The sequence below is a fragment of the Mandrillus leucophaeus genome, unplaced genomic scaffold, assembly GCF_000951045.1.
Source record: "Mandrillus leucophaeus isolate KB7577 unplaced genomic scaffold, Mleu.le_1.0 Scaffold420, whole genome shotgun sequence".
NCBI classification, from domain to species: domain Eukaryota; kingdom Metazoa; phylum Chordata; class Mammalia; order Primates; family Cercopithecidae; genus Mandrillus; species Mandrillus leucophaeus.
The window spans coordinates 435714-445506 of record NW_012104477.1 but is presented as its reverse complement, the minus strand read 5'-3'; the positions used below and the strand labels follow the sequence as shown (position 1 = coordinate 445506).

At 41.2% G+C, this 9793-nt stretch overlaps 1 pseudogene; it reads left to right on the top strand.

The window, feature by feature from the left end:
* The first annotated feature begins 1494 nt into the window (after positions 1-1494).
* On the top strand, positions 1495-2346 carry LOC105548776 (annotated as a pseudogene).
* The last annotated feature ends 7447 nt before the right edge of the window (positions 2347-9793 follow it).

Below are 9793 nucleotides of genomic sequence, written 5' to 3'. Positions count from 1 at the left end.
GGTTCTTGAGAGAATTAAAAGAGAGAATACCTAATAAACTCTCAATCAGCTCCTGCTCTTAACCAAGATATGAGCTAGTCCTCTTTCACCAGTTGAAATCTACATGAACATCTCTCTTTACACTCCAAGCCCTGGACTCCCCTTATTTCCCTGCATGGACTCCTCTCAAACAAATGTTTCCATCAACCAAGAAACTCTACCAAAGATCTCCTGGGAGACAGAATTGAGTAGGTTTGCATTGTGTACACCAGCAGAACACTTAGAAGTTCCCCATAGATATTTCCACACTTCAATTACCTCCTTCAGTGGCTCTCAGACCTCAGCCGCACTTACTCTCTCCTCTCTCATATTGCTGAGCAAGTCAGCTCACACACACACCCCCCCACCTCCAACACTGTGTACAAAAATGCTTCTAGGTGCTCAGCAAAGCCACACTGAGTCCTTATTTCAAAGGTACATCAGTGGTCAACTTCAGGTATTTGGGCATACACCAGTAATTTCTTTTAACACAGACAGAGCTGCCCACAAATAAAATTCTGATGAATGAAATTTTCTTCATCTCATTATATGTGTGTGTTCAAATGCCTTTAATTGTGTTTTCATTTTATTTTACATTTAATCCAAAGCTATCACTACCATGAGAGGCTCTTCATTCATGCATTCATTCACTGGATGGATATTTCTGCATAACGCAGAGTGTTGCACATGGAGCTAGGCACTGGGGATATAAAAAATGCTCCTTTTATTCACTTTAAAAAGTGCCATGAAGGACACACTGAGCCATTTCTAGCCCAACAGGCCCAGACAATTTCTAGCCCTTGTCTTCCTAGGACAAGTGTGACCTTGCCCTAGCAAGATGTCACATCTTCCTATGATCAATGAGGGATGGTCTTCATTTTCATCCATGGATGACCACTCTTAGTCATGAGTGTGTCACAACCACCTTTTCGTCTATGTATCTGAATTCCTGCACCAGAGACAGAATTTCAGGTCCAGGACAGAGTAATGCTTGGGTCCACAATGCTGGCTGGTTGAGTGGGGGTGTTTCAATCATAATGTTATTCTCATGTCAGTAGAGAACTTGTGTTGCAGTAGAAAGAGCCCAGGCTTCAGAGTTAGCAAAAATTGGATTTGAAACTGGATTTGTGGAATACCCACCTTTTGATAGGTGACTTATTCTCTACAAGCTTCTGTTTCTCTCCTCTGTAAAATGGGGACAGCAATTCACACACAGCAGAGCGGTAGTGAGAATCAGAGATGATGTAGCTGGTGATCGCATCTGGTTTGTGTTCCTAGGAGCACCAGAGGAGGGTTTCTGAGCATGGATCCAACCATCCCACCCTGGGGTATGGAACTTGCATCAATCCATGAGACAGAGGAGACCCATACTCAACGTTGTGGCCTGGAAGTCCTGGTCCTCTCAGTGCTGATCTTCATTGTTGAGCTGGTCGGGCTGGCAGAAATGCAGTTGTGCTCTGGCTCCTGGGCTTCCACATGCAGTGTAACACCTTCTCCCTCTACATCCACAACCTGGCCACGGCCAACTTCCTCTTCTTCCAGATTTTAGAAATCATGGAGTTCTACAATAACTTCTTCCACCCCATCCTCATCTATTTCCCTATGTTCCTCAACACTACGCCCACACTTGCCTATGTTACAGGCATGAGCATGCTGAGCAATCAGCACTGAGTGCTGCCTGTCTATCCTGTGGCCCATCTGGTACCATGTCATCGCCCGAGACACCTGTCATGTGTGCCCTGTTCTGGGTCCTGTCCCTGATGCTGAACATATTAAAGGGGATGTTCTGTAGCTTTCTGATGAGCTTTCATGACTATCATTGTTGTCCCATGTTAAATTTCATCACAGTTGCAGGGGTGATTTTTTTATGTGTGGTTCTCTGTGGGCCAGCCTGGCCCTACTGGTCAGGATCCTCTATGGCTCCCGGCAGATGCCGCTGACCAGGCTGTACATGACCATCCTGTTCACAGTACTGGTCTTCCTCCTCTGCGGCCTGCCCTTTAGCATTCAGTGGTTCCTATTATACTGGATCCAGAAGGATTTTCATGACTTACCCTGTCTTGTTCTTCTAGTTTCTGATGTCCTGTCCTCTCTTAACAGCAGTGCCAATCCATCATTTACTTCTTCGTGGGATCCTTTAGGCAGCGTCAAAATTAGTAGAACCTAAAGCTGGTTCTCCAGAGGGCTCTGCAGGACACACCTGAGGTGGATGAAGTTGGAGGGCAGCTTCCAGAGGAAACCCTGGAGCTGTCGGGAAGCAGATTGGGGCAACGAGGAAGAGTCTCTGCCCTGTCAGTCAGACAGGACTTGAGAGCAACACTGCCCTGACATCCTTGACAATTATAAGCGTTTTTCTCATCCTTGTGCCTCTGAAATGCCCTAATGATTCCCCAGTATCTTCAAATAGCTTTTAATCTCACATTTCTAGTTTTACTCAGAGAAACCAGTAGTTTGAAGGTACAATGTTTAGATTCCTCTTCATATTACCAATAAATTTCTCCTATTTTCTTCCATTGAATTTTTTTCTACTGAAAACTTTTTTTTTGCAATTTTCATTAAAATGGAAAGAATTCCAGTCCAAAACTGAAAAGTTCTGCTTTCTAATTGTTTCCTATGTGACAGTATCAAAAAGGAAGATTCCTTATTTATCTCTCAGACTATGTTCCCTTCTATAATTGGAGGCATTGCTGCAGGTAGGAAGCTCAATTCTGGATAAGTAAGCTCTGGTGCCTCTAAATTTTATTGAATTCGCAGATATAAGGGAAAATAATATCCTTAGAAACAGATTCTCTGTATTCATAAAAACAGTCTCAGAAATTGGTTTTATGAAAAGTCCTGTGCTGTGATTTGTGCACGGCATGGTGACCTGTTTCCCTTGGTTTCCAGTAAAGATCACCATGGCCCCTTCCCCTCGAGAACTACTAAGTGGTTATTTAGCTTTTCCTTGACCAAGGAATCCACGTGAAGTCTATAAATATGACACACCAGTTCTAATTTGGCCATTTGCAACCTCAGTATTGGTTTCAAAGTGGAAATTATCTTCAAAACGTTGATTATTCACTTATAGATTCCTTCTGTTGTAGGAGAATCTTAGATACTTCCAATTTTGTACCAATTGTTCTGGCTGTAACTTTTAGTTAGTTTTATGGCCAGTCACCATTAGAAGCAAGACTGAAAACATCTGACCTTTCCTTAATAATGTCAATTACATTATCTGGATAATAGCTTAGCATGGCTACAGAATTCTAATACATGCTGCAATCTAGATGAACCTTGAGAACATTGTGCTAAGTGAAATAAGCCAGATGCAAAAGAACAATATTGTTAAGTTCAAATTTTTCAGATATCCAAGCTAGGAAAACTGGTAAACATAGAAAATAGATTAGGAGGAACCAAATGGCAGAGGATGGGGAGAATGTGTAGTTATTATTTAACGAGCACAAAATTTCTGTTTGGGATAACAAAAAGTTCTTAAAAGAGAGAGTAGTAATAGTTTTATCTCATTGTCAATATACTTAATGTCACTGAGTTGTACTCTAAATATGATTAAATTAGTAAAATTTATGTTATGGAAATTTTACCACAGTTTAATGTATTTAATTATGAAAACTTAGAATCAGTGCAAAATTCAGGATTATTCTGTCCCAGTGGTCACCCCATCCACAGATAACTCAAGCAGACAGAAGAAACCATTAAGAGAATTCACTACAATATCACAGTGGGCTCTCTGTTGCTCACAGGCAGCAAGACTGCCCCTCAGATTGGCCCTCACAGAAGAGAGCTGACAAATGACATTTGAGTACTCAGCAGACAATACAAAGTAGCTGTGGAAGCAATAAGAAGTCTATAGTTTTCCATTTTTCAAAAATATATATATTTATTGATGGCTCCTGTAACACTGTTCAGCACATAGAATTCATGCCTCCTCAATCCAGTTCCATTGCTCTTCCAGGCCCAGCACTTTGCTGATTCTGTATTCTATATGTCCTCCCTTAATTTGCAAATGGCGTATTAGGACTTGGCTGTATGTGAGGGTGTAAGGAGGCTGGAAGACAGTGCTTGCAGCCAGTGTTCCAGGCATGGGTTTTTTATGTGATGTCATCAGTTCAGACTGGAGGTTATTAGGAAAGTCCACCCTGAGAGTCTCTGATATCATCAATTGTATAGCTTCAGCTAACAATTTTGTCCATAGGGAAGAGCTCCGGAGAGAAATTTCACCTGGCAATTGAACAAAAGACTGTTGGTGTTCACCTGGGCAACTGGTTATTTTGATGTCGGTGATACTCGTTTTTGTTTTACTGCAAGAAAAGCTCCTGAAGCTTATGTTCAGCCCCCGAAGGCCATTCTGGACTTACTTGGCCCCACACATTGCTCTGTTATAGCACTTAGAAGAGTGTACTTGAATAATTTGTCTTCATGTCTTGCTTTTCAACCACACTGTAAGGTCTTTAAGAGCAGAAAACAGTTCCTTGAATTTGTAGCGCCACAGGCTAGATGTGGAATTTACAAGATGCTCAGCAACTATTTTTCTCAAGCAGCTCCCACCTAAAAATCACAGGGTTGTCCAGCATCTTGCAAAGCCTGGCTCAGTCACCAGCCTGGCTCACTGGAGCTCCTACAGGCACCTCCCACTCAAGAGAACAGAGCATCCTCTGCAGTTGGTTATCCTGAGAATAGCTCTGCCCTTTCATTGCAAGTCTGCTCACTGCCTCTGGGGAGAAGAAAGTGGGGAAAGGGAATGCAGGAGTCTGCGCACAAGCTACCTTCTTTCCAAGGCCAATGATATAATTTCCTCTCAATTACATGTCAAGGAAGAGCATGCAGGACATCCAAGAGTTTCCTCCAGGAAGAAAGAAATGATATGAAAGTCCCTAATGGCACTTTTGGGGAGCTGTCATTCATGAATATTTTTATGCATGAATTCGACAAGCATTCAAACCTAATTCATTAGGCACTGTGCTAGTTCTACATACATTTAAACACCCTTCAAATACATCTCTGGATAACAGACTCTATTTGTATAGCCAATACTATTCAGTACATCTAGAAAATACATTGATTGCTGCTGAGTCAGGGCTGAGCCTTCATGGCCATTCACTGATGCTCTAGTACACCTGGGCTCAAAAGCACCGAGTCATCAGATTCACAAGAACCAGTTGGATCTGTTTTCTGTCCTGCATATGGCGATTAGACTTGCCAACATAATTACCTAATTTATGAATATATGACATATCAATGAAATACAAGTTAAAAGAAGAATCATGTTTTCAATAAAAACTAATGTGAATGCTTAAAGGAACAGAAAAGCAAGTCCCAAAGTTACTGTTAGTGCATTAGGTGTAAGCCTCCCTACTAAACAAGACTAAACAAAGATGACCACCACTGAAATATGTTCTCAGACAGAATGCCATACATCCAACGTTAAGATCTACACTTAAGCAAATCCAAACTGGAAATCAGACAGTGATTGATAGTTATGTGTTCTGTAAAACAGACAGAGCAGAATTCTATTTGCTGAATCCTCCACAATGGAAAGTCCTTCAGACTAGTTATTTCATAGTGAATGAATTCTAGATAAAAATGAAATATTCAGGTGGGGGGCTAGGGGAGGGATAGCATTAGATGATGGATTGATGGGTGCAGCAAACCACTATGGCACGTGTATACCTATGTAACAAACCTGCACATTCTGCACAAGTATCCCAGAACTTGAAGTATAACTTAAAAATTTTTTTAAATGAAAATATATCCAAAGCAAAAAAAAAAATATTCATTTTACAAATGTATCCTTTTTTATAATTGATTATTACCAGACATTTTCAATTAACCTATCCACCTACAGTCTTCAATGTATCATTAAGTTGACTTTTCATACCAATATCTCTTACTCATTCTTCTGTTCACTATATAAATATGTACTGAGCATCTTCTATTTTCTAGCTTGCATTCCAGACACAGAGGAGTCAAAAACAACATACACACCATCACATTTGGATTAGAGAAGCATGCTTTTGACCACCTAGAAAGTATGAAAGCATCCCTCCCACCCCCATTAAGAGATGAGACTCCCATGGGGGATGGGCTAATTACAAGATGAGCTGATTGGTTTTGGGTTGTGCTGCAATGAAACACGTAGTAGAAACATTGCACTCTCTTCTCCAGTAACATTTCCCTCTTTCTGGGAGGATCCAGGATCCAGGATCCAGTATAAAAATGTGACCCTTAATTTGGAGGATCTGTTTTGGCCTTCCAGCTGTGCCTGCTTATTAGGCCCTGGAAACTGCAAGCTTTCCTGGCCCTGCTTCTCTGAGGGCTCCACTCTGAAGCCAGTAATCCGATTAAGAAACTTAAAAACTGGCAAATGAAAACTCTTACAACTACTGAATCTTCTTCTGTCTGTATGTGAATTTATATGTGTTTCTGTGATGGTTATATGTGAAACAGCTCTGATTAATTGGATTAAAAATCAGCAATTACTTGACAAAGGGAAAAATGGCAGATAAGAGGCAGGACTAATACTCATCTCCCACTCAAGTAGACAGAATGTGTGTGGAGACTCACATCATGAACTCTGCTCCAAGAATCACCACAGGAACATACCAAAGAAAAAAAAAAAAAAGAATTCACAGACCCTTTGAAAGAAGTGGTTTGCCACTGCAAACTCTGTGAGACATCCAAAAAACTGTGAGAGGGGGAAAGTCCACCTCTGAATGCGCATCCTCACTAGGGAATTTGAAAATCCAGATCACGGGAGAAGGATTTAACCTTACCTAGAGCTGAAAGGTAAGATTTAGAATTCAGAAAGTAGACCAAAATATAAAAGTAGAAGCAGCGGTGAAAAGAGCCTTGTAGGCACGTCTGGTCCCCAGGGAAGCCATTTCTGACCTTATCTCACAGGGGCCCTTGGGGAGAACTACCAGTGGTATTGGGGAAGGACCACAGGGAGAAGGAAACTTCTAGTTACTTTGTAATAAATTCAACTGAGTGTGAATTTTTCTGTGCAGGATCCAGGGGTGGGAAGCAAATGGGAAGTGCAGATACGAACACAGAAGCCACAGCAGGTGGAGAGGGGTGAAGCCTGAAAGCCCTGCTTTCTCAGTGGGGAGGCTGTAGCCTGGGACAATATCTCAGCTCTGCTCACCAGCTGCTTGGCTAAAAAGTCAGTGCTATTGGTGAGGCACAGTGAATGTCAGACTGGCCTTGATGGCTGCATAGAAACTGGGTGAGGCCTGTCACTGCCAGTTTTCCTGCACATCCCTGGAAACCTGTATGATACAGCATAGGCAACAATAATCCCCTTTTGAATATAACTCCATTGGCCTGAGAACTACCCCCTATTCTTCACAGTGGCTGCAGCAAGCCCTATCCAAGGAGAACCTGAGCTCAGACGCACCTAACCCTGCCCCCACCTGATGGTCTTTCTCTACCTACCCTGGTAGCCAAAGACAAAGGACACAAACTCGTGGGAGCTCTATGGCCCCACTGATCACATGAGAAACCTGAATATTTATCCAAACAACCTTAGGGCAATTTCGTATCCCCACTATCCTATCACACCTGATGCTCTCTTAAAAGTGATGCTTCCTGGCTGGTAGCCAACCAACTGAAGCCATTACAGCAACTCATAAAAGAAAAACCCTGCTCCAAGAGAGGAGAAAACAACAGCTAATTCCACCACCTGCAACATCCTGGATACCAGAGGTTCTGAGTCTGCCCACATGAGAACTTCACTGCTAGCACAACCAGCATTCCAGAAAACCAGCACACTAAACAAAACTATGACAAGGACTCCCACAGAGTTCACTTCACTCCCCTGCCACCTCCACCAGAGCAGGTGCTAGTATCCATGGTTGAGAGACCTGAAGACAGATCACATCACAGGACTCTTTATAGACACTCCCCAGTACTAGCCCAGAGCCCGGTAGTTAAACCCAGAAGAACAATAACAATCACTGCAGTCTGCCTCTCAGGAAGCCCCATCCCTAGGGGAAAGGATAGAGCACCACCACATCAAGGGAGCATGCCATGGGACAAAAGAATCTGAACAGCAGACCTTGAGCCCCAGATCTTTCCAAATGAGGAGGAACCAGAAAAACATTTCTGGTAATATGATAAAACAAGGTTATACAGCTCTCCTAAAAGATCACACTAGCTCACCAGCAGTGAATCCAAACCAAGAGAAAATCTCTGAAATACCAGCAACAGAATTCAGAAAGTCAATTATTAAGCTACTCAACAAGGCACCAGAGAAAGGTGAAAACCAAATTAAAGAAATTTCTAAAATAATATTGAGTATGGACCAAAAAAAAAAAAAATCCAAAGAAATAAACATGATAAATAAAAAACAATATAAGCTTCTGGAAATAAAGGACACATTTAGAGAAATGCAAAACACACTGGAAAGTTTTAACAATAAAATTGAACAATAAGAAAAAAGTACTTCAGAGTTCGCAGACAAGGCTTTTGAATTAACCCAATCCAATAACGACAAAGAAAAAGAATTTTTAAAAAATGAACAAAGCCTCCAAGAAGTTTGGAATTATGTTAAATGACCAAACCTAAAAACAATTGGTGTTCCCAAGAAAGAAGAGAAATCTAAAAGTTTGGAAAATTTATCTGAGGGAATAATCAAGGAAAATGTCCCTGGCCTGGCTAGAGAGCTAGACATCCAAATACAAGAAGTTCAAAGAACACCCGTGAAATTCATCGCAAAAAGATCATCACCTAGGCACATAGTCTTCAGGTTATCAAAAGTCAAGATGAAGGAAAGAACCTTAAGAGTTTTGAGGTAAAAGAGTCAGGTAACCAATAAATGAAAACATATCAAATTAACAGCAGATTTCTCAGCAGAAACCTTACAAGCTAGAAACGATTGGAGCCCTATTTTTAGCCTCCTTAAACAAAACAATTACCAGGCAGGAATATTGTATCCAATGAAACTAAGCTTCATAAATGAAGAAAAGATATAGTCTTTCAGACAAATAAATGCTGACAGATTGTGCCACTACCAAACCAGCACTACAAGAACTGCTGAAAAGAGCTCTAAATCTTCAAATAAAACATTGTAGTGCACCAAAATAGAACCTTCTTAGAGATTAAATCTCACAGGAACTATAAAATGATAACACAATGAAAAAAATAAGGTATGCAGGCAGCAACTAGCATGATGAATAGAATAGCACCTCACATCTCAATACTAACACTGAATGTAAATGACTTAAATGCTCCATTTAAAAGGTACAGAATGGCAGAATGGATAAGAATTCATCAACCAACTATCTGCTGTCTTCAAGAAACTTACCTAACACATAAAACTCACAGAAACCTACAGTAAAGCAGTGGAATAAGATAGTCCACTCAAAGGGACACTATAAGTGAGCAGGAGGAGCTATTCTTACATCAGGCAAAACAGACTTTAAAGCAACAACAGTTAGAAAAGACAAAGAGAGATATTACATAATGATAAAAGGTCTATTCCAACAGGAAAATATCACAATCCAAAATATATATGCACCTAACACTGGAACTCCCAAGTTTATAAAGCAGTTACCACTAGACTTAAGAAATGAGTTAGATGGCAACACAATAATAGTGCGGAACCTCAATAGTGCTCCACTGACAGTGCTAGACAGGTCATCAAGACAGAAAGTCAACAAAAAAAAAATGGATTTAAACTATACCCTAGGCCTGGCGTGGTGGCTCATGCCTATAATCCCAGCATTTTGGGAGGCTGGGGCGGGTGGATTGCATGAGCTCAGGAGTTTGCAACCAGCCT